The sequence below is a fragment of the Bombyx mandarina genome, chromosome 18 (genome assembly GCF_030267445.1).
Source record: "Bombyx mandarina strain Sakado chromosome 18, ASM3026744v2".
NCBI classification, from domain to species: domain Eukaryota; kingdom Metazoa; phylum Arthropoda; class Insecta; order Lepidoptera; family Bombycidae; genus Bombyx; species Bombyx mandarina.
The window spans coordinates 4,663,284-4,688,403 of NC_143224.1; the positions used below are offsets into that span (position 1 = coordinate 4,663,284).

Genomic DNA, 25,120 nt, shown 5'->3' on the forward strand with positions numbered 1-25,120 from the left:
TTCAACCCCATTTTATATAAAAACCTTGAACTGAAGACAGCGGATTGCTGCGTTCGTTTTCTAAACAACCTTAAAATGATCAACTAAATCGACAGTATAATTTAAACTTTAAACACCAAGTTTTATGTCTCATTTTTGTTTTGTATTGCTCTAGAGAATACTTTCATTGAAACTTTGAAATGTTCTAAATGATTCATACCTAATTTAGGAATTGAACTCTGACAACACTGCAGTAGGGTTCAATATTACATTGCTGCGATGATCTGTAAAATGTCAGATGAAGCGATTTTTTGTTCCTCTTCAAACAATAGTAATAGCAAATTAAGCACGAACAACTTTGAGCCTAACTGCTTCAGCACTAAGTTTGTTTTCGTGAGTTTTTAAATTTGTCTTTCGTTTGGTACTCTTCGGGGTAAAGTCACCAGTTGTCGTCCATAACAAAACACATAAATTAAGTGCTCAATAATAAATGGAAATGTCCCATGCAGAGGACAGGGCATTAGGGTGGGCGGTGGGATTACGAGGTATTTGGCCTGCTTGCAGTCTCTATGGGCACAGAGATCTAGAGCTTAACTCAACGCGTTTGGTACTTTAAAATCTGTACTCAATTCTATTTAATAGATAAAAAAAGATTTTAAAGTAATTAATTCTCTCTATATCATTACAAATAAAAACTATGAAATTGGAAATATAGCAAAAGCCGATAATAACAACAGTTTCGTATCCATTACCGATGTAAATATCTATCTTTCAATATCTCTTTCATCCCATTATTTATAAACCACTAACCTATTGTACGTTAACAGGCCAAAAACAGGTTTTATAATGCGCGACCACACGTCACAAAATAAACTCGAATTTAGGGAGAGGAATCTCAAAAAAACCGAACTGTGTCCCCTGTCAAGCCGCGACCACCAAGTGGTCAAATATACGGCCCGTGTCAAACTTCCTTTGTCGCTTAAGTACCTGTTCGGGATGTACAAAAGGCAAATATTTATCTGATTTGAAAAGCCAACATCCGAGGTCCATCAATTTATACGCTATAAGTTTGATTTTATCGACCGGTGTTGCGCGTGGATGGGGTAGCTCCCCTACTTAGTTACCGGACCGGACCGGACAGGGCACGCGCCGATTTGGGGAGAAACCGGTCGGCCATTGGTCAGTCGGGGAGAATTTCCGTTGAATGCTCATTGGTCGTTCGAAATTCGCCAGGTGCGAATTTCAAAGTTGATGTCGTATGCAGCGCTGCGGGTTCTTGAATTTATGCAACTTTAACAAGACACCAAAAGTTAAAAATCGAATTATTTATCCCATATTATTATGAAAAGAAACTCCACATTCTTTGTAAGTGTGGAAAATTTCATTTTCCTCAGTCCACGCGATTTTCGTAAAAAGGGGTACAAAGTTTTTTCTACACGAATTAATATATAGATTACATTTAAACATTTAATTAGGTTTCCCATTTACCTTTTTATCATCATCGTCTCCATTTCCAGCCTAGGCTGGAAAAGCCTATGTCCAGCAGTGGACATAGACCTTTCCAATTGCTTGCCACTGAGCACGATCCTCGGCTTTTCTCATCCGGCTCTTCCCAGTCACCCTGCATAGTTCGTCACTCCACCTTTTTATATATTAATTAAAATTAATTGTGTTACAACTACTGGTCTAGAATATGGTTCGTTTGAATTATTATTTTTGGAGGTAGTATACTTTGGGGGTATACTTGAGGATGTGATGGATGACTTACTATATTCAAAAGAGGGCTCTGTCATTAAATCAACCTCTTTAAAATCATTGGTATTCATTGGTAGAAATTGGTACATTTTCTCTAGATTGACGCATTGTATAAATAAAATGCATTTGCAACTGTACTTGTAAACTCAACGCAACTGTATTTCTATAGTTCGAACCCATAAAAATATCAAATAATTTAGCAAGGGTCGAAAGCAAGCCACCGTGCATCAAATGTGAATAAATCCGTTTGAAATTTAATATGTTGCGAGCTGCGTTCACTAAAATATGCATGCGTGCAACAGAATCGAATCGAGTTGGAACGATTCGAATCGTTACTGCGAATCATTCGATTCGATATTGAATATTTGGGATTCTTCATACGCAGTTTTTTATTATTATTCGCCAACATTAAAAGGTTAGCAATGTTAATCGATCAATTTAGTTACATTAAAATTATGAATATCTCGCTAATCAGAAAGAACGCCTCTTTGTTTCGAGTCAGAATCTATTCAATATAATTTATGTGTAGAATAATAAAATTCGTCAAAACTTTTTTTTTCGCTTAGAACGTGATTACGGTACACCTAGTATGAGGTTAAGTACGTATTTTATTTGATAAAAAATGATACCTATCTGTGAGGTTTGAATTCAGTCGCATCACTTGATATTAGCACACTAGGCGTATTAACTAACCTACCGTGACAACTATTACAAGTCCCTATTAAAATTTAACGAGTGGCTAAACTTACACATGAAAGGTAAGATGCATAGAGTTAGCTGTAGAAATCTGCGTTGATACACTTGTGCCTTATGCATAATATCCCTTGTCATGTAAGATCAGTTCATCACAATTTTATTGGGAAGGTTTTTTAAGAGCTAAATTAGTTGATGAGGTAAGTCCGTATGTATAGTCACTTATCTCGAAATTCCGGTTCACTAAGGACATTTATATAATCGAATTAGAAAATCCCAAATTGTTATTGCAAATGCAATTATTTGGATTAATTCAAAACCGATATATTATAAAATATCATAAACGCATTTTATTAGTAAACCGAAATAAATATTTTATTTACTCTTGCCATCCTAGTCAGGACATTAGGCTAAGGTAAGGCCCTGCCTATTTCTGCCGTGAAGCAGTAATGCGTTTCGGTTTGAAGAGTGGGGCAGCCGTTGTAACTATACTTGAGACCTTAGAACTTATATCTCAAGGTGGGTGGCGCAGTTTACGTCGTAGATGTCTATGGCCTCCAGTAACCACTTAACACCAGGTGGGCTGTGAGCTCGTCCACCCATCTAAGCAATAAAAAAAAGGTAATAAAATTGTTGTATAGTCATCGGTTCTTGATAGGTGAACAAATTTTCAAGGTAATCGGACGTCTTGACTTAGTGAAACTTATGTTGAAACGTTCCGTTATATAAATACATAAGCTAATAAAAACGTGTCAAAATAATAAGCTTACAGGGCGCTGTTAATTAAATTTTAAGTCGAACGATTACTAAATAAACACGCAAGGGTTTTGTTGCCTGTTCACTTATTGTCGCTCCGAGAATATCGTTAGATAGAAATGTGCCTTTTGAATATATATTAAAGTAGGTCCAGGAGACAAATGCGGGGTAGTACGTGCGAATTACCCGGAGTTTTATCCCGCGTTCGAACCCCGGCCGTCCCCAGGGTAACCGCCGTCCGAAAACTTTGCCTTTGACCCTTGCCAAGGAGAGCTTCAGAGAGCTGATGATATTAACTCTGGAAATTTACATTTTCTACGGAAAAGCGTTCATAACGTCAGTGAAGCATTAACGCGTTTCGGTTTGAAGGGTAGGGCAGCCGTTGTAACTATACTTAAGACTTTAGAACTTATATCTCAAGATGGGTGGGCTGTGAGCTCGTCCAACCATCTACGCAATAAAAAATAAAATAAAAAGTCTCAGTTTTAATCTAATTTTGATTTTGGCTGCCCTTTTTATTTTTGTTTACAGTGCTGTACTGAATTGAGTGAACGTCTACCAACCCTGCCAGCTGTTAAGTGAATACCCCCTAACCCATAGATGTCATTGTCAATGTTTATAGGCGGTTCCTCTTTTTAACTCGAACGTATGCTAGCAGCTCGGTTTAAATATGGATAATGGTGATGGTACCACTAAAAATTACGATGCTCTTACAATCGAAACGCATGATTGTTCCTTTGCAGAAATACAAAAATGCATGATAAATGCAATCAGTAATCTTCTATATAACTATATATAAAAATGAATTGCTGTTCGTTAGTCTCGCTAAAACTCGAGAACGGCTGGACCGATTTGGCTAATTTTGGTCTTGAATTATTCGTGGAAGTCCAAAGAAGGTTTAAAAGGTAGATAAATATGAAAATGCTCAGAATTAAATAAAAATAACAATTTTGTTTTCCCTTTGACGTGTCCCCCATCGGACGGATTCCTTTTGTTTTTGTTTTAAGTTTATTTTATACAAAAGTTTAGGTCTTTTATTTATCCATTAAGGCTAAGGCAGCTAGACATCCGAAAAAGGCTCTTTTCCATCTACCGGGAACGTGTTATGAGCTTCTTCGGACACATCATGCGGTCTCCCAGACATGAATTAGAGAAGCTCATAATTACGGGTCGAATAGAAGGCAAGCGCGCCGTGGGCAGAACACCAGCCAGATGGTCAGATCTAGCAAGAGAAGCACTCGGTGGTAGTCTGTACCATGCAGTCCATGCCACCCATGATCGAGCACATTGGAACTACGTCGCATGTGGTCGCTATCCTAAGTAGTGAGGGAACGATATAGAGGAATAAGTTATCCATTGAGGCACTACGAAGTCTGCCGGGTCAGCTAGTATTAAAATAAATGATTAAACGTAGCTACCAATGTAGCTATTTGATTATAACGACATAACGAATAGTAACATAACATTTATTTTAGACCGGAAGGCTTACTTGGAAACTTCGACTGCATATAAGCTTCGATTGCTTCCCACCAATTAGGCGATCTCTATCCACACAGGTAGAAACTACATTACACTTCACTAGACTTACACCAAGCCTCTGCACATCAAATGAAATCAAATCAAAAAAAAAATTCAACTTATATAAAAGTACATACTTGTTGAACGTCAAAAAGAACTACTGCCAATTCACAAAAACTAGCCTCCGCCCTAAGAAGAACTGGCAAGGAACTCAGCGGGCATGTCTTTTTTTTTTTAATATTACTTTATTTTTCAATATTCATTTTTGCAAGGAGTATTATAAACGTAACAATTAGTGCAATATTGAATTTACAATATTGCCTCGCCAGAATGATAATTAAATGAAACGAAGTATGTAGCCTCTCTATAAAATCTTCAATACTCACAGTCACTAGTGAGGCCAGTTCTCCTGTTTTCTTATCTACTTACTGCGAAACATTCCTTCGCTGAACGAGACCCCGGAGACAGAGGCCCGCCTTTACGTCCTGTCAATGACTAGTAAAATTTAGAACCAGCCAGCCATTGATATAAATGTTTTTTGTTTTCCCAAAACGACCCTTCGAATTGTAATTTAGTGTATCTGCACGGTATGTTATTCGGAGTGTTATGTGTGTGTTCGGTGTTTTACTAAAATTAAGTGTTTTCGGGGGTCCGGGAGTACATTAGATATTTTACAATCTACAAAAAGGTGTACACGCGAAAATCGATCTTAAAAAATGAAAGTATTAAAGTTGTGAATAAATGAACTACGATTATTATTGCTTTCGAAGGCAGTAAATATGACCCGCTTGATGGAGTGGTCAGCGTCTTTTATTTATTTATTATAATATGTCAACAATACTAGAAGCACAACGAAGCTGCTCTCGCCCGACATAATGAACAAGAAGAAGAATTGAAATTTAAATATGAAAAAAAAAACCCATACACACACCAGTCTCAATAATGAACTCAAAAATGAATCTTAATTGTTATATCTATACTAATATATAAATCTACAGTGGTTTTTACGGATGTTCCGTTATAACTACTGAACCATGCATCCGATTTACTTGAAACCTGGTATCCATATGTACTTAATGGAATGGATAGGATGGATAGATAATATTTATATGAGTGTTGGACTCTCTAATAATAATGACAACTAATAATAATGTTAATTTTACATGCCCAGCAAGTACGGCTAGTACAATATAAAGAATGAGTAGTTATAGCAAATTAATAGCAAAGTTTTGATTCGTATAAAGTCTAATGCAAGTTTTAAGTGTAGCAAAGTTAAACGTACAACGTGTTCAAATATTTATATTGGTTTAGGTTAACCCTTGCGCGGCTCGGGCGGTCCATCAGACCCGGTGGCCTCGCGGGACCGGACAGGTACGCTCAGACTTAAGAAAACTTAGAGTCGTACTTCTATTGTGACGATGAAGAAATGTTCAGAGGAGTAATAAATATCGTGTCAGTTGAATTAAACCGTCATTATGCAAATGTAACTACCTATGTGTACATTTTGCTTAATCATTAGTGGCAAGTTTGTGAGCCGGCTTGCTGTATACTATTATTTAATTTAAAGATACTACCTCTTTCTCCTAGGAAGCAGACATAGTCTAATCTGATAGATAAAAACTATACTAATACTAAAACATAAACTAATGCTATTGAGATTTCGTCGACTTAGGTGTAGTGCTAAAATTTTAATTGTGATCTCTGTGAGGTTTAGTAACCATTATACAACAAATGGACCATAATCTCATTACAACATCTAGATCAGAAAAGTCAATCAATTGTTAGTATTGTGGGTATAGTATTTAATTTTTTTTTGTCATTGCTTGTTTCAGATATTTTGGAAAAAAGAAGAACCAATTTTCGAATGAAAAATGGTTGGATTTCCTTAAGTTGTTGATTAGCTGGAGCAAGTGATAATAATGGTGATAAGCTAAAAGTCCCTAATCCACTATTTGGGTTACCAAATCGGTCACCGTGGATAGTGTTTGTCTCTGAGGCCAAGACTCAGCTGACTTCATAAGCTAAGGTATTTACCAATATTAAAATATGTTGCTACCTACCTATTAAGTAAAATAAAGTCCGAAATACAACGAACTAGTGGTAGGGACCTCTTGAGTCCGCACGGGTAAGTACCACCACCCTGCCTATTTTTGCCGTGAAGCAGTAATGCGTTTCGGTTTGAAGAGTGAGGCAGCCGTTGTAACTATACTGAGACATTAGAACTTATATCTCAAAGTGGGTGGCGCTTACGTTGTACATGTCTATGGGTTCCAGTAACCACTTAACACCAGGTGGGCTGTGAGCTCGTCCCCCCATCTAAGCAATAAAAATAAAATAAAAACTTATTTGATTACGTACTCTAGTTTTTGCAACAAGGCGTTCATTTTTTAATGACATAGTTCTAAGGTAACGACAAGTTTGTATGCCTGGTTATTGTTGATTGAATCGATCGAACAATTGTTAATATTTATTCATAATTTGACAATATAATTCAATGCGGTTTAATAGAAAAACTCATGTACTAAATGTTGTTAGTGATTCGATCATTATTACAAAACTTCTGCGTAGAATTCTTAGCTCTACAGGACTCTGTACAGTCCAAGGCGAGGGTCATCCAGGAGCCCGCAATAAAATATTCGTGGCGGGACATTACGAAGGCAAAAATGTTGTTTTTTAGACCCTCTTCAATAATGTATCCACTTGGATACGTTAAGTGCTTCTTACCTGGATGCGCAAGTAGCTAGCTTCAAATAGTTTTACGTAAATAGTAATATATTTTTTATGTTAGAAATAAAAAATACCTATACATTTTGCAGTGTTAATATATTTTATGTTGTAATTTAAGTAAATTTCTATTGTATTTATATCTGTTTTTAGTCTTATTAACAAATGTCTTTATAAATGCTATGGTTAGAACCATGGAAATTATAAGAACATTATCTCTCACGGTAAATTCGAAGCTAATATTTGGAATGTTGCCATGTTTCGAATAATCATAAAAAAAAAATACTTTATGATTATTTATTCGAGATTGTCCTGGGAATGTCCGGCAATTGGCAAGGCTTTAACCTTAGTAAACTTTCATCAAACATTCACTATCAATAAAGTACGAGCCGATGGGCAAAGGGCGTCAGTGATCGATGGAACTTCTAATTTATACTCAAAGCCCTAAGGCCGTATCGATTACACTCGCTAACTTCGACAGGCTCCAAGTACCAGAGCGCGATGCTTTTTGCAAAATTTATCCAGTTGTCTCTAGAGGGTTAAAACGTATTGACGCCTAAATGATTAGTTTTGTGCGTATTAAAAAAGTGTTTTTGATAGGTCTTATTACGTTGGACTTTCTGGATTGGCAAATCCCTCAGGAACAGGCTGGCTTTGTCAAAGGCAGAGGTACTCGTGAGCAGATCCTAAACATCCGACAATTAATAGAAAGATGCTACGAATTCGATACACCTGTTATCCTGTGCTTCGTTGACTACAGCAAGGCGTTTGACTGCGTTGGCTGGAGCTGCTTATGGCGGGTTCTTCAGGAACTCGGAGTACCCATGCACCTCATAGCTCTTCTCCAATCCCTTTACTATGGCAGTCAGGGCACTGTAAGGGTCGACAACACTACGTCAAACCCGTTTAATTTCAGAAGAGGAGTTCGCCAGGGGTGTATTCTGTCACCCATTCTATTTAATATATACGGCGAATACATCATGCGCAAGACCCTAGAAAACTGGGATGGAGGCATAACCATAGGTGGTGTCAAAGTGACGAACCTGCGCTACGCAGATGACACCACTCTGCTTGCCACAACAGAAGCAGAGATGACAGAGCTTCTGAACAGGATGGAGCAGATAGGGTTGGAGATGGGACTCGCCATCAACAGATCCAAAACTAAGATCATGGTCGTTGATCGCACAAAAAAGTTGGAGCTTAGTGGAACACTAAACCTTGAGCTTGTTGACAACTTTATTTACCTAGGCTCCAACATTAACAACACTGGATCCAGCGAACTTGAAGTACGACGGCGTATTGGAATGGCAAAGGGAGCCATGACCCAGCTCGGTAAAATCTGGAAGGACCATAACATTACCCAGAAAACAAAGACAAAACTGGTGCTCACTCTGGTCTTTTCCATTTTTATATACGGAGCGGAGACCTGGACCCTTAAAGCAGCTGATCGCAAACGCGTGGATGCTTTTGAGATGTGGTGCTGGAGAAGAATGCTCCGGATACCTTGGACAGCGAAGAGAAGCAATCAGTCTATCTTAGATCAACTGCAGATCAAGACTAGACTGTCCACACTCTGCCTTCGCCGCGCACTCGAGTACTTCGGTCATATTGCTCGGAAAACACCGGATAGCTTAGAAAGACTATTCGTGACAGGGAAGATCGAGGGAAAGAGACCGCGCGGGCGCAGTCCGACAAGGTGGTTCGACCAAATCCGCACCACACTAGAGATCCCATTCCACGACGCCCTTCATGCGGCCAATGATCGGAGGCGCTGGCGGGACATCACAAGGAGTAAAATCATGTCGAATTATAATGGTCACGACCCTCAGCAGTGAGGAAACGACGCGAGGAGGAGGATTACGTTGGACACTTATATGTATTAAATAATGGGTCTTGTGATTTTGAACTTTATAGTTTGGATCGATCGGACCAAAACCTATGATTGCGTCACGGCAGTTAAAATCAATCTTGAATTACCCTTACCCTTACCCCGTTACCATCATACACAACGTTTACGACGTTGTATAAGGTTTTACCACCACCATCATTGGACTAGACTAAACTAAACACCATAATGTTACGATACGCGGTTGTACACTGCTGGTCGTTAATAATTATGAAATTTTAACTATCTTTCTGTTGTTGTGCATGGACGAAGTTATAGGATGCAAAAACAATATCGCATCTATTGCATCAGTGATAGATGTATATAAACAGAAGGACTGAAGTTTTTGTACAATTTTGTAACCTCAACCTTATATCTTACCGTTCAAGATAGTTCAGATTATTATGTATACGGACTCAGATAACACCACTTGAGGTGTGAGATAACAGAGCAGTGACGTATTATAAATTCCGCTGCACCTAAAGAATTGGACATCACCATTAAACCTGTAATTTGACGTATTAAATGGATAGGTAGTAGTTGTGTTAAAACAGGCTTAACAGGAAATAAATGTACCACCATAATTGTACTTTATTTCGACCGAGTTGAATTCAAGTTCGCGTAAACTATGACGCGTAACCAATCTTGCAAAGTTAAATCAATAAAAGTGCGGTTCCTGTTAGGACTCTAACTCGGCAGGCAAATACAGGCTCGAACTAATAGAATCTCTGGAGACTCTCAAAGGCTCTATCAAAATGATAGGTAATTCGGTTATCGAACCACATCTGAATGAATACCGTCCTTTCCTGTACTATTGGTAACAGAAGCAGTCGCTTGTTAACCGACTTCAAAAAAGGAGGAGGTTCTCAATTCGACTGTATGTTTTTTTTTTATGTTTGATACCTCATAGCTTTTGACTGGGTGAATCGATTTTGATAATTCTTGATTTCCATTTATTATTAGAAAACTGACGCTTCCCATGTGGTCTTATTTCCCGTCCAGTTCTAATAATGGTATCCATGAGAAAACCATATAAGTCTTAAATTTGCATTAAGTACGTGCGCTACAAATAGATGAATAACTCAATAACTCAATATCACGCCAACCGATTTCGATGATTATTGTTTTTAGTGTATATTAATTTGATTTAGAATATATTTTTTTCTATTTGAAGTCGGTTTTTGTTAAAGCATGTCTATTTACAATTATTTTATTTAGGATAGCGACCCGCCCTCGCTTCGCTTCGGAAACATTAAAACACACATGAAATCAAAATAAAAATAAAAAAAGTAGCCTATGTTCATCAGGGACAATGTCGGCTTCTAATGGAAAAAGAATTTTTCAAATCGGTCCAGTAGTTTCGGAGCCTATTCGAAACAAACAAACAAACAAATATTTCCTCTTTATAATATTAGTATAGATGATTCATTCGTAATTCAGCTACTGGAAAATAAAAGGATCATTATCATCATTAAAAAATAGGTAGAGCATATTGTAAGCCGTTACGGGTAATTGCCAATATCCCGCCTATTTCTGGTACCTCTTTGCAGGGACACAGGCCATGCGGCATTTAAAATCATGATATCCAGTAATTACTGATGCTATTTAAAATTTACAATCTTATCACTAAAAGCGTTTTCATTCAGATAGCCGTTGCATGTACAAGAAATAAAAAATAAACTCATCAATAATTCGATCGAACGTAAGCAATAAAATATTATTATTTAAAAAAAAACAGTAGTAATTAATGTCTTTGATGGTTATTTAAATCAGTACAACACAGCTTCGCATCAAAAATGCCCTCTCCAATGCTACGCAAGGACTCGATCACTCTGTCAAGAGTAAGAAATGGCGAAGAAAAATGTGAATGTAACAAAAATAAACTGTCTTCATGTGACTGTACTTGTTTTACGAAAGACCACGTAACCCCTAGGTCTCTAATTAATCGCGAATCACTCGTATCTCTAGAGTTCCGCCTCCCGAGGATGACCCACCGGTAATCTTGTTTTACTTGACTCGATCCGAAAACGGTTCATAGAAAAGATATGCGTGCCTTTACTAAATAAACTAGCGGCCCGCCCTCGCTTCGCTTCGGAAACATTAAAACACACATGAAACAAAAAATAAAATTAAAAAGTAGCCTATGTTCATCAGGGACAATGTCGGCTTCTAATGGAAAAAGAATTTTTCAAATCGGTCCAGTAGTTTCGGAGCCTATTCGAAACAAACAAACAAACAAATCTTTCCTCTTTATAATATTAATATAGATATAACAAATATTAAACTATATAATATGTATTTGATAGGAAATGCCTTCTGTGCCTTCTAAATATACATATTACTACGAACGTTTGATAGGCGAAGTCGAACTTCGCTTCTTAAGAATACCTTTTTCTTCAATAAAATCTAAATACTTACTAAAGAAAACAGGTTAAGTCGACGAACGATACGCTAGGTCTTCGAAATAACTTCCAGACCTCGAGGTAGTATTAATTCTTTTTGTATGCAAACAAACTTGAAGAAATAATTTATATAGTAAATTTGACGGTAGTAAGAACAATATCTAAAGGTAATAAAACCTTTATCATCCGCGATCTAGAATACTGTAAAGTATCCGAACCATCGGAAACGTATATATAAATTAACAAACACGATATTAAACCTTTAAAGTAGATTATATTATAGACATATTATGTACCTACGACTCGCGAAAGCCTAAGAAAAATGTATGTTTTTTTTTGTCATGCGTCATTAAAATTTAAGTTGAGCAAAACATTTCAACTTACGTACGTACGTACATACGTGAATTAGCAGTACTGTCACCGTGCGGATATATTTTACGAATAATCCTGATTGCTGTATTGACAGTGGTACATTTCAGAAGTCGTCGTGGCCTAAAAGATAAGACGTCCGGTGCATTCGTATGTAGCGATGCACCGGTGTTCGAAACCCGCAGGCGGGTACCAATTTTTCTAATGAAATACGTACTTAACAAATGTTCACGATTGACTTCCACGGTGAAGGAATAACATCGTGTAATAAAAATCAAACCCGCAAAATTATAATTTGCGTAATTACTGGTGGTAGGACCTCTTGTGTGTCCGCACGGGTAGGTACCACCAACCCGCCTATTTCTGCCGTGAAGCAGTAATGCGTTTCGGTTTGAAGGGTGGGGTAGCCGTTGTAACTATACTGAGACCTTAGAACTTATATCTCAAGGTGGGTGGCGCATTTACATTGTAGTTGTCTATGGGCTCCAGTAACTACTTAACACCAGGTGGTATGTGAGCTCGTCCATCTATCTAAGCAATAAAAAAAAACGTGTTTTTGATTATTTAATTACGGCAGACAAAAAAAAATATCTAAAATGTTCACAACGAAACTATTTGATTTTTGAAGCACTAGTATTTTGAATAGCTCGACAATCATAAGACTCAAGCTCTGCAAAGATAAATTCATTGTATCGATTTGCCGTAGCAAAATAGATAACGTTCAGATCTATTATTCACGATTCTGGTTAAGACTCTTAATACCTTGTTTACTATTCATGGGAATAGCCTTCGTTTAACATAAAGGTAGGTATATTAATATGGCTCACACTTGGCTTAGCAAGGGTCATCCCACGGGCCAGTGGAGAACCCCGGAAGATTACAAACATAAAATATGAATCTAATCAGGATCAGTATTCATCCATCGGTTCAAATTTCGAATAGACTATGACGAAATGTATGTTTTTTTAATTCAAATTTCGAATAGGCTATGACGAAATGTATGTTTTTTTTTATTAGTGTATACTGGCTGGTGAGACAGCCCACGTACTCATAAACGTTTGTTAGTGCTCATTGATTATGATACAGATTTTGTGATCGAAGTTCCATTTATTAAATAACTTTTTTTATTGCCCTTGTAGGCAGACGAGCATACGGCCCACCTGATGGTGAGAGGTTACCGTCGCGCCCATGGACTTCAGCAATGCCAGGGGCAGAGCCAAGCCGCTGCCTATCGCTATAGATATATAACTATACTATACGCCAGTATACGCTATATAACTATACTACCCTTTAAGCTGGAAAGCTTTGTAGTAAATATAGCTAGAAATAATCACACACATTTTGGATTTCATAACGACAAAGAATCATGAAAACTTCTCTCCTAACTTCATAAGTCCCTAAGCTTATTTCTATCTTAAGTGCTGGTTATAGAGCAAATTGCTATAGGTTGTTTTCGACGTCGTTAAGCCTAAGCTATGTTTTATCCAAGCTTTATCACCGCATAGTATAAAACAAAGTCGCTTTCTTTGTCCCTATATCCCTATGTATGCTCAAATCTTTAAAACTACGCAACGGATTTTGATGCGGTTTTTTTAAAATAGATAGAGTGATTAAAGAGGAAGGTTTATATGTATAATAACATCCATTAAATAGTGGAGAAATCAATAATAAATTACGGTTTCCGAAGCGAAGCGAGGGCGGGTCGCTAGTTACTTATAATTTTAAAAGTTAAAGCCTTAATATTTCTCAAGTACAGGCTAAACTAAAGTCATTGTAATATCTTCCCTATTCGCGAGTCATAAAGTAATTGATTCAAGATATCGTTGGCTGAAGCCTACAGCTGTCAAGGCGCAAGCCCGCACGGATTCCCGCACGGGTGAATACGACCTTCTTACAAAGCAGTATGAAGAATGAATATGAAGATCCATCTTTTCAGCCGATGTACTGTTCATCGAAGCCTCGGCGTTATGTCTTGAAGCTGGTGATTGGTGAATGGTGATGAAAGTGAAAACTACGACCGAATATCACGTAAACTTCTAAAACATTTTTAGTTAGGTGAATTTAAAATTCACGATATCTTTAATCTTAAATTATGACTTAGAATTTTAGTCTATTAATTAATGGGTACGAATGAAACGACACTTTCAAATTTCTTATTTGTATCCGTACCTCGCAGATGCGCCCTGCCGATTTCTATTTACGAAACACAGGTCTGTAACAGGGTTACTACGTTACAATACCCGTCTTAAACAAATATAAGAACATTGTGGCCGGTGACCTTTGTCCCTTTCTTGGATGTGTGCGTAAGGGACTGCAATAAGTACACACTAACACTATCACAACGGCTATATTTGCAAATGGGGCTCGGTAGAGTTAACACGAAATAGATCTACGTTATTATTTTCTTGCTAGTAACGATAAATGTTGCAAAACAGCTATTCGGCTTAAAAGAAGGGGACAGTCTAGGCAATACGGTAATTACATAAGACCTGTTGGACTATTAACCTTTGATCAGTAATAAGAAAAGCAATTATTAAATAAACTTCAAATGATTTAATTTTAATACAAAATTTAAGATTAAAGTAATCGATCGATCTTGACATCTTGCGGGTTCTAGAATTGAATTACAGCAATTTTACAATACAATAAAAATACATTATTTAACTTGCATCAAAATAATAATAATGCATAGAGAAATTAATATAAAAAAAGACGTGTGGCACTCGGGGACTGCCGCAGTAAAGCTATTGCAAAGCATTTTTTATCAACTTATGCAATTACAATTAGACAATAATAATTTAATATTAAAACAATAATAAAAATAAGACCACGCTATATTTATAAACATTAACAAAAGCAAAACATTAACTGTCCCCTTCACACTCATAAGCTAGATCGCGTGAGAGAAAGATGGGCAGACTTTTCATGATGCTCATGCAGTGCGACGTCACGCCGCGCGCTTATCACAAACACTACACCAGCGCAACGTGTGAATGTGTTGAACGCGAGCTACATAGTAGGCGTAGTGGGGGTGTCAGGTTATTTTCGTTACGGAATTTCTTGATTCAGTCGCCGCGCTCAAGGCCCGCGATAGAAGCTATGCAATAGCTTAAAAATAATTACAATTTAAACATTTAACAATCGTTTTTTGGGTTTTCTTGAGGGCATTTTCTGCTTACCGAGTTTTATATGTAGTTGTAGTTCACGTCCTTACTGATCCATCAGATCCAATAATACTTGCATTAGACGCCGTCAGCTCTAACACTAGGAACAGACTTAGGGACCCCGGTAACTGTACTTGTCGAACTCGGCAAAGAATTCGACGTGCAACCTAACTTAAGCATCAGCCCGCTGAGTTTCTCGCCGGATCTTCTCAGCGGGTCGCGATTCCGATCGGGTAGTAGATTCATTCGCGAAACAGCTGCCCTTGACTTGTCGGGCAAATCCCACCCCTCCTGGCTGAGCCTTTGCCTGCCCACCTTTCCTGGTAAAGCCGGTAAGGCCTCCGGGTCACTAATAATCCCGAATTCATAAAAAAAAGTTGTAGTTGTATATGTGCTGTGAGTTATAATAATATATTCTAGTTATCCTACCTTAGCGATCGAGCTATCGACTATCGAATTTAGATCAAAACCAATAAAACCAAATAATTCATTAGAATCGAGATGAAACTTCACTATACGTTTTCGTGCAACTTCTACGGAATACTTTACGAAGAACTTTCAAGATAAAATAATAAATAGCTTCGAATAAATTCAATTAAATCCGCAAACTTTATAGATTTGACAAACACTGGTGAGGGGGCTATTCGAAGTCCTCATGTGTAAGTATCATCATTCTGTCCATTCGTGTTACGAAGCAGTCACGCTTTTCGTGTTTAAACCTGTCATATAACTATGGGTTATTCAGGTTGCAGTAAAAAATATATATATTGAAAAACCATGTCATTTCTGTTTTCTTCTAAGTCCTGTAGGCTAGAAGTCCGTTAAGCCGAGGCTACCTTCCGATACAATAACAGGCGTACCCTCACTGGGACGGGTCGGACCCGACTCGCTTATAAATTGCACTGTCCAATCGTTTGTTTGTACGCAATATTGTATTTCGAATTTCGTTTGTCTGTCCCTTATTATGCCGGATTTTGAATTTATTGACTTCTTGTTACGGGTTGTTCTTCGACAGAGTTCTATTGATTTACCAATAAGGCAGTTTTTGACTCGGAATTTTCTTTTATACGATACCTGTTATTAATGTTGGAATGTCGAGATTTTCAACAGAAATTCTACAATCAAATACTATTTTAACTAAGATCCAAAACATAAATTTAAATTTGTAGTTTAAAATAGACCCTTCATTTCACTGAAATAAACGTCGATTCGTGTTTTAATAGTTTTTGGGTTGTCATAAGGTGGAAGTCACACATAATATTTATATGGTTTCAAATTCGGAACAATATTATTTCACTAACAAATCAATCATTTATTCTAGAATTATCTATTGGTTTTTTAGGTTAGGTTTTTTAAATTTGCATATATGTTTGTTGCAATTCTATGTCAAGCGTTTGCTAAGCACTGGTGGTATTGTGGCGTGACGTGGTAGCATCATCATAGCAGTCTGGTAAGACTGTGGTAACTGTGGTGATTGTGGTAACAAAGCAATTAAGCATTCCATATCAGTGCAACCTGAACTCACCTACATGGCTTCAAAAAAAAAAAAATTTGTAAAATATATATATATATATATATAACAGCATTGGCTTTTCAATTCGCAATATAAACTCCGATGAAGCCTGCATTTGTATTATTTACGGTAGCCGCTTCCAATGTATCCACGACGGAGGACCTTTTTCATTTCCTGACAGAACATGCTGTTTTTATTAAAAGAAAAACGTAACGGGCACTGACAGATTTTATTATGCTGAACGTTTGGATTATGCTGTGTCGCCTAGAGTTAGAAATTTTGCGAAAGAAATTCCCAGTTTTTTATTTATTTATTGTTTATTGCCCTTGTAGGCAGACGTGTATACGGCCAACCTGATCTTGAGTCGTTACCGTCGCCCATGGACGTCACCAATTCCAGGGGAGGAGCCAAGTCGCTGCCTATCGTTGGGTACTCGGTACAAGCTACAAACCTCGTTGGAAGAATAATACATGTGTTTTTAATAACATCTAAAGAGCCTTGCATTAGATATACGGGACGCAAAGAATCGCAATTGAAAATAACTTAATTATTGAAACCGAAAAATTACATACAATTTCGTATTTAGTGGGCCAGCGATGTAACACAAAGTACCCACGTCCCCTACGACCTTAGATCTCGTGCGTCAAATAGCGCGCTATGCAAAAAACAATAGTTTTGAAAAATTATTTGTTGGTTGGGAGTACTTTGAATACCTTACAAATATGTTCGCGAAGACAACACGGAAAATAAACTGTGGTCTAAAATTAAAAATATTTGCACTTTTTATATGTTCATTTAAACTTTATGTAAGTTGACTTTTAATAACAATACATTACGTACTGGACAGATGCAGCTAATCTTGAAATATTGGTTCGTGCTTGGAGTCATTTCCAAACACTTTGTATTAATCGTGTAAGCCCGGACTCAAGAGAAAACAGAATCAGAAACAGAACTTTTTTTTGAACAGTACCTATTATTTTTCTGTTTAATTATCAACCAGATCTCACCTAGATGATGTCGTGATACAAAAATATCGTTTCTGGTCATACTTTATATAATTGAATATGCAATTTCGAAAAGGGCACATGTCGCATATTTGGTCAAATACGTTTTTTCATATACATGTAGTTTTGAGGCTTACCTACACCCATTTTATAATAATTCCTGTAATTTTCAATTGCTAATCCACAGATTCGGTAGAATCTGGCGCCAAGTTCCGTTCAAAAATCCCGTTGACGTTGTAAACGGAGCGCCAGACTACCGACTGTGTTTACTGTGAGCAGAACAGTTTTTTGAGGCTGCGAAATTTTATTTAATTCTACGGTACTTCTGGTTCCTAAATTGTATATTATATCAATCACTCACAACTTTATTTTACTGATATTAACTAGTTATATCAATTACAACAATTAATCTACTTGAAATTATTAATTTTATCGCCACAAACTATGGCTCGCTCAAAAATTTCGATCCTGACTTTTTTCGATGTAAAAAGTGACATGCCACAGACTATAAATATTCGAGAATGGTAATCTACGGCCGCCAGGGTGCGCTGGAATTATTCCTATTTGTAATGGATTTTATGACCTGGTAACTGAGACTTTTAAGTCATGTCTTATTTTAATTTATATTCATATTTTTATGAAAAATGATATTATGGAGTGAAATGAAATGTGATATTATGGAGTGAAATGAAATGAAGATGATTAATTTGAGACATTAATCAAATGGGATGAAATGAAATGAGATGAGATGATATGGAATGAAATATAATCTCAGTAAAATGGTGGTGGTCATTTACTAAGATCTCAGTGGACTTTTTGGAGGAAACCGAGAAGTTACGTACAGCGGCTTTGTTTAATTTTCCCACATTTGTGCACTTTCACAGATATTAAACAGTTAATAAACCACTATTATTACACATTTAAACCCGAAGAAACACTAAATAGACAAATTAAAACAAATCACACAACTTCACACCTCGCGTTCCCGCCAAAAAGTCATTATTCCTACATAAACTGTAGCTTCAAGGGGATAGTTTGCAGTTCTTATTGAACGGTTTATACAATAAATAACGTTAATGTTGTTACTGTTAGTATTTTAGTTTAAGTACTGCCGAAGCAAGTACTGTTGTTACTGTTGGAGAAACAATTTTGTTTTGTAATGTAATACCGAAATACTTTACGAGATGGCGTTACAAAAAATCCCTTCCCAAAACTATAAAACCGTTGTGATTGTCTACGAATAATAAATAATATAATAACTAATATTTATTCGTAGGTGATTGTTTAAGATGCTATGAATATTTCGGTTTTGATTTCATCAAAATAACTTGAACTTTACTATTGAATTCCGAAGAAAATTCTAATTAAGGCTGAGTTAAGTTCAGCTTTTTATTTAAGCCTCTTACTGTAGTTTTTAAATTACATTTATGCGGATTGATGTTTCAAGGCTTTCAGATTTTAATTTTAAATTCTGAAATAATTAAGAACAGCGTCATCTACCCTTCACATTTGAAACAAAATTTTATTCGGTTTAAATTTGTAAAAGTTGATGTTGATTATTATTACACTGTAACGCAGCGTTCCGTTTCGCGGGGCAACAGCAGCCAAAGGGAATGTGACTCAGGTCCGTGCCGCGACGACCCACCCCGCGCTACCCGCGCCCGCGCATCTGTTGCATCATTCGCACCCCCAATTAGTGCGCGCCAATTAAGTGTATAATCTATATATATTAAGTGTATAATCTATGCTATGGTGCGCGCCAGACTTTAAAGCGGAATACACGCGTCCCCGGTCGATACCGGAACTGACAACCCGAGAGTCTCATGCCAGTCGGGCACCTAACATTAAACTGGCAGCCCAAGCGCGGGCCCTTTAACTAGTATTTCGGAGTGAATCTACGTAATTACGACACGTACTCGTCGTCAGTCACGGCGTCAATCCGATTTTCAAGACGTTGAAGAAGAAATTGGTTCAACCGCGGGACCGACGCCAACATTTACCGCAAACAACATGGCGTCATTACAAGAAAGTCAAATGGCAGCATTCGAACGCCTACTCGACCGAGTTTTTGAGCATAAAACTCAACTCGAATCATCAGCAACACCGACGTCGGAGCCGACATCGCCGCCTTCCTCGACGCCCGCTCACCATTCTGGGAACTTCGCGTCATGCACGGCGCGGTTCAGCGGAGCGCCCGGCGACTCACTCGACGGTTTCCTTGACGCGGTCGAATCATACAAAGATTGTGCTGACGTAGGACACGCCATCGATGTTACTAACCGGAAATGCAGCCGTGTGGTGGCAAGGCGTTAAAGCTAGCATCACTTCCTGGGACGACGCTTTATCATCGTTACGAAGCGCTTTCGGTGATTGCAGACCGCCCCATCGAGTCTACTTAGAGCTCTTCAAAATGTCGCAAGGACAAAGAGAGAAGACGGAGATCTTCGTTGCCAGAGCACGAGCTCTACTAGCTCGACTCCCACCTGGTGACCTTAGTGAGAAAGTTCAAATTGATATGCTTTACGGCCTTCTACACCGTCGTGTTCGTAAAAGATTAAGAAGAGACGAAATAACTTCATACGACACGTTATTAAAGAAAACGCGCCATATCGAGGACTCCATCTACGAGACCAGTCCGCCTGAATTTATTCATCATCCTTAGCGAGCGACGCCACGTTCATCGGGTAGTACCGTAGGCGAAGTTCCCGCCGGTACTTCGACTTCGCAGCATACATACGCGCGGATGACGCCGCGGAAAATATTCAACTCGGGCGCCGGTGGCGGCCCGCCACGCGACGACAGCGCTGCGCCGAGCACCGTTCGAGTCCCCGCGCCTCGCTACACGAACACTGATAATGTATCATCTACGTCGATTGTTAAAAGACTGTTCTGTGTTTATTGCAAAAAGTACGGACATATTCGTGATGAGTGTTTAAAATAAGCGTCAAAAACGAAATTCGACAACGAAAATACGCAAGCTGTATCCTCGTGTTACGGGTGTGGTACCAAAGGTGGTACTCGGTCTCAGTGTACAAAGTGTAACGCAAGTTATTACGCCGTCGACGCTGCACGGACCCGATCAGTCACATCCGATTTACCTATTGGTAAAGTAAATACACAGCTGTCAAGTTCAGTGAACTCTATTCATCGCGACAGCTCGTTGCATACAGCTTGCACTTCAAACACCGTAAAGTCGTCCATTTATATTAATAATCGTAAACAATGTTTTGTTGATAATGAAAATAATTATTATCCTACCGATTTTAAGGCGATTCTTCCTCCGCGCTTTTTCGGTACTGATAACAAGGTTAGACTTCAAAATTATTCTAGACTTAATCATAATATAAACAATAATATTAGTTCTAGGAATAGGCCCCTGATGCGTTACTCGAGTGGTACCGAACCAAAACATAGTTATTCCGAGGTACCAAGTGGCCGCGATAGGGTGGGTGACCATGATGAACGAAAATAGGGTGACCATGGAAAACGTCGGACATTTTTCGACGATTAATTCTAATGTGAAAAGTGTTGCCCAGAGTAACTCTACTGAGCACCAGGTTAGGTTAAGACCAATTTTAAGTGTTCAAATTTTAGGTATACGAGGTAATGCTTTGTTGGATACGGGAGCTAAGAGTAGCGTTGCCGGTGCGTTGCTTTATGAATTGCTGTTAAAGCATAACCATCCGTGTGAGGAAACCAGGCGTCGGGTGAGGCTTGCAGACGGTTCCGCGCGCACCCGCCGAGTTTTGCTCACTACTCTAGAAGTAAGGATAAGTCCCGAAAGGTCAGAAACCCTTGAATTTACTGTTTTTCCAGATGCTCAAAATAATGAAACTTTGCTTGGCATGGATTTTTTGGTGGCGGCAGGTATTGTGCTTGACTTTGCTTCATCCACTTGGCATTTTTCGGGAAAACGGGTTACCTATCCAATTGAATATGAGTGCCCTAAGCCATGCATGTTTGCTTCTACTGCTGACTTCCTGCGTGATGATAAGGGTTCTATGCTTGGCTCCGATGAACGGCAGCAGCTATCACATTTATTGCAGCAGAATGGAGACATCTTTAGGGTGGGGGGAGCCCCAACCCTTTACGCCGAGCACCACATTGATACCGGTGATCATCCGCCTATATCGGTACCGCCGTATAGGCTCACTCCTGTGCTTCAACAGCGAGGAGAGGTTCTCGCAATCGATTTGTTCGGGCCACTGCCAGAAGGAGAGCAGGGGGAGCGATGGGTACTCCTGGTAGAGGATGTAGCTACAAGATGGGTAGAACTCTACGCACTTGTTGATGCCACCGCCGTGGCTTGCTCCCGAGTCCTACTGGAAGAGTATTTCCTTCGTTATAGCTTGCTTATGCGTCTAGGGGTGTAACACGTAAGTTCATGCCACGACGGGATGGCCCGTATCGCGTAGTAAAAATAGTTAGTCCTACAACGTACTTCATAGCAGACTTGTCAAACAATGTCATCGGCAAGTATCACACCACGGATTTAACCCACTCTCCGTCAAATTCAAGTACGGATCCAATTATGCCAAAGAGGCAAAGAGGAAGGCCGCCGCGTCTTCAGACTAACAGTCCCAAGTTGGACTCGGAACGCGTTCCCAACTTGGAGGGGGAGTATGTAACGCAACGTTCCGTTTCGCGGGGCAACAGCAGCCAAAGAGAATGTGACTCAGGTCCGTGCCGCGACGACCCACCCCGCGCTACCCGCGCCCACGCATCTGTTGCATCATTCGCACCCCCAATTAGTGCGCGCCAGACTTTGAAGCGGAATACACGCGTCCCCGGTCGATACCGGAACTGACAACCCGAGAGTCTCATGCCAGTCGGGCACCTAACATTAAAACACTAATTAATTGAGCGTTTCATTAGCTTTTAAGCTGAGTGACTACAGTCAAAACCGTTTACTGCGACATCGTTTAGAACAACATGCCGGTTATAATAACCTAGAACAAAGGTCCCGGCTGAATGCCATATGACCGCCTTATTAAAAATATTGCTTTCTACGACATTGGTAATAACGACATACCTCATAAAACGACCACATTTAACTAATATTTCGGAGAATTAGATCTGTTAGAACGACCGGCTAAGCTGTATTGTAAACAATTTGAATAGGTACCCACATTTGTCTTCAATGACTATTAAAATCAGGAAAGAAAACAATAGGATTTCGTTTAGTGTAGGGTTTTTTTTTCTTAGAAACAAAACATGTGCATGTAGTAGAGAGTACAGTTGTGCACGAGCTACGGAAGATATTGTACGAGATGTTCAAGAGGAAGATGACTAACAGGAAGACTCTGAAGAACAATTTACTGTGCCAACTTTGAATGATGGTATCAATGCTGTTAGTGTATTAAGAAAGATTGTTCTTTTTAATGAACAGTTCAAAATCCACAGCAATTATGACGATACGTTAATTAAAATCCAACGTGAATTACAAAATACCTATGCACAGCAGAAGTGCTCCAAATACACCAAAATTACAGATTTTATGCTCACAGAAAAATAATATGCATTGTACTTATGTTTAATAAACAAAATGCACATAGTTGAATAAATATATTTTTCCAATAATTCCCTATCGATTTGTTTGTACTTGCACGATACACATTAAACATCACCGGTTGTTACGACTATCGGTTTTTACGACTGAATATGAGCAGTCCCTTCGGTGTCGTTATAACAGATTTTGACTGTATTTATAATTTATTTTTATTAAGTAATAAATGAGCAAAAAATAATACTTAACAAAAAGATATGAAATCCGAACAAAAACAGTTTCACTGTAAAAAATTGCGCCAAGTCCACGTTTATAAAACTCATCTCAATAACATTTGCACTTTACAAAAAAAAGAAGACTTCAATAGCTTTCATTCTCTACAAAAATATGTGAAATACAAAAAAATACCAAGAAACCGTCATAAAGATGAAAAAATTAAAAAAAAATTGTTGAAAATTTAAAAATAAAAAAATAAAATTTTTATCGTACTTGGCGCGCGTCATTGAGTACCCCAAAATTTTTCGGAAGAATTTCAACCCGAGAAAAAAACCATTTTGCTTTAATATACAGTGAAAGCTGAAAAAGTTACCCAGGTTGTCTTTTTCGCTCTTGTTAGCGTTTTATGAGAAATTGAGACAGAACTACGGTAATTTTCAACAGCTCTCACTATATACCTATGGGCTATTATATGCCAAATCGACCACTTTTGCGTTCGACCCCTTTAGATTCAGCTGAAACTTTATTATTCTTTTCTACCCTTTGAAAAACATCTTTGAGAATTTTTTCAAATGTTTTGAAGCCAACGTGTACATACGTATCGACTCGTAAGTAGCTTGTATTTGTATAAGCGAACACGAGAGGGTGTTTAGTTCAAATCATAAAAGATGAGTGGGAAATGAAAAAAATTCAAATAACATACATACGTATGAGATGTCGATTTTACTTAACTTTTGTAAAACTTATTATGAAATAATAATTCATTAATTACATTTATGCATTTCATAGGTTGACCTACTTATAAATTCCTAAACATTGAAAGGATGTTCATTTATCCTGAAAAATTTGGGGTACTCAATGACGCGCGCCAAGTACGATAAAATTTTTATTTTTTTATTTTTAAATTTTCAACATTTTTTTTTTAATTTTTTCATCTTTATGACGGTTTCTTGGTATTTTTTTGTATTTCACATATTTTTGTAGAGAATGAAAGCTATTGAAGTCTTCTTTTTTTTGTAAAGTGCAAATGTTATTGAGATGAGTTTTATAAACGTGGACTTGGCGCAATTTTTTACAGTGAAACTGTTTTTGTTCGGATTATATTTGCTAATTATATTATTGCCCTTTCCGAAATTGCATATTCAATTACAGTGATTGCTTTTCTATACACTTCGAGCGCACATTTACAATACTAGATCAATCTATTCACAATTTTATTTCGTAATTCAAAACGACGCTAACTAACATAATTAACACGTTTCGATTTAATAGGATAAGACATTTGTTTCGTCCTGAACATTTTGATAACAAAACAACTAAGCAAATAAGTTAACTAATTTAATCCCACCGAAAAGCTTTGCGATATCTGTGCCTAATGTATGCACAGCGGATATACCCTTCGTGCCTCGTTTGCACATGTAAAAAGCTAGGCACAGTTGGGAAAGATCGTATTGGTTTAAGTAGTCGTCGCCTTAAGCATAAGACGGTCAGGGTTTTCGTATCTGTATCAGTATTTGAATCCTGCACACAAGTACCAATTTTACTGACGATACGTACTTAGCTCATGCTCCCGAACGAAAAGACTTTCACGGTGAGCGTCGTGTAATGAAAACTCATGCCCGCAAAATGATAATTT

The 25,120-nt window shown here is 38.0% G+C and overlaps 1 long non-coding RNA gene across 2 annotated transcripts in view; it reads left to right on the forward strand.

Moving 5' to 3' along the window:
- LOC149500950 (uncharacterized) overlaps positions 1-25,120 on the forward strand; it is an 89,844-nt gene that overhangs the window by 22,920 nt on the left and 41,804 nt on the right. Inside the window, exons 2-3 of one of the 2 annotated variants that reach the window (XR_016324609.1) lie at positions 6,013-6,072; positions 6,534-6,727. This is a non-coding gene — a long non-coding RNA (uncharacterized LOC149500950). The remainder of the gene's footprint in view (positions 1-6,012; positions 6,073-6,533; positions 6,728-25,120) is intronic. The other variant, XR_016324610.1, reaches the window with a different exon arrangement.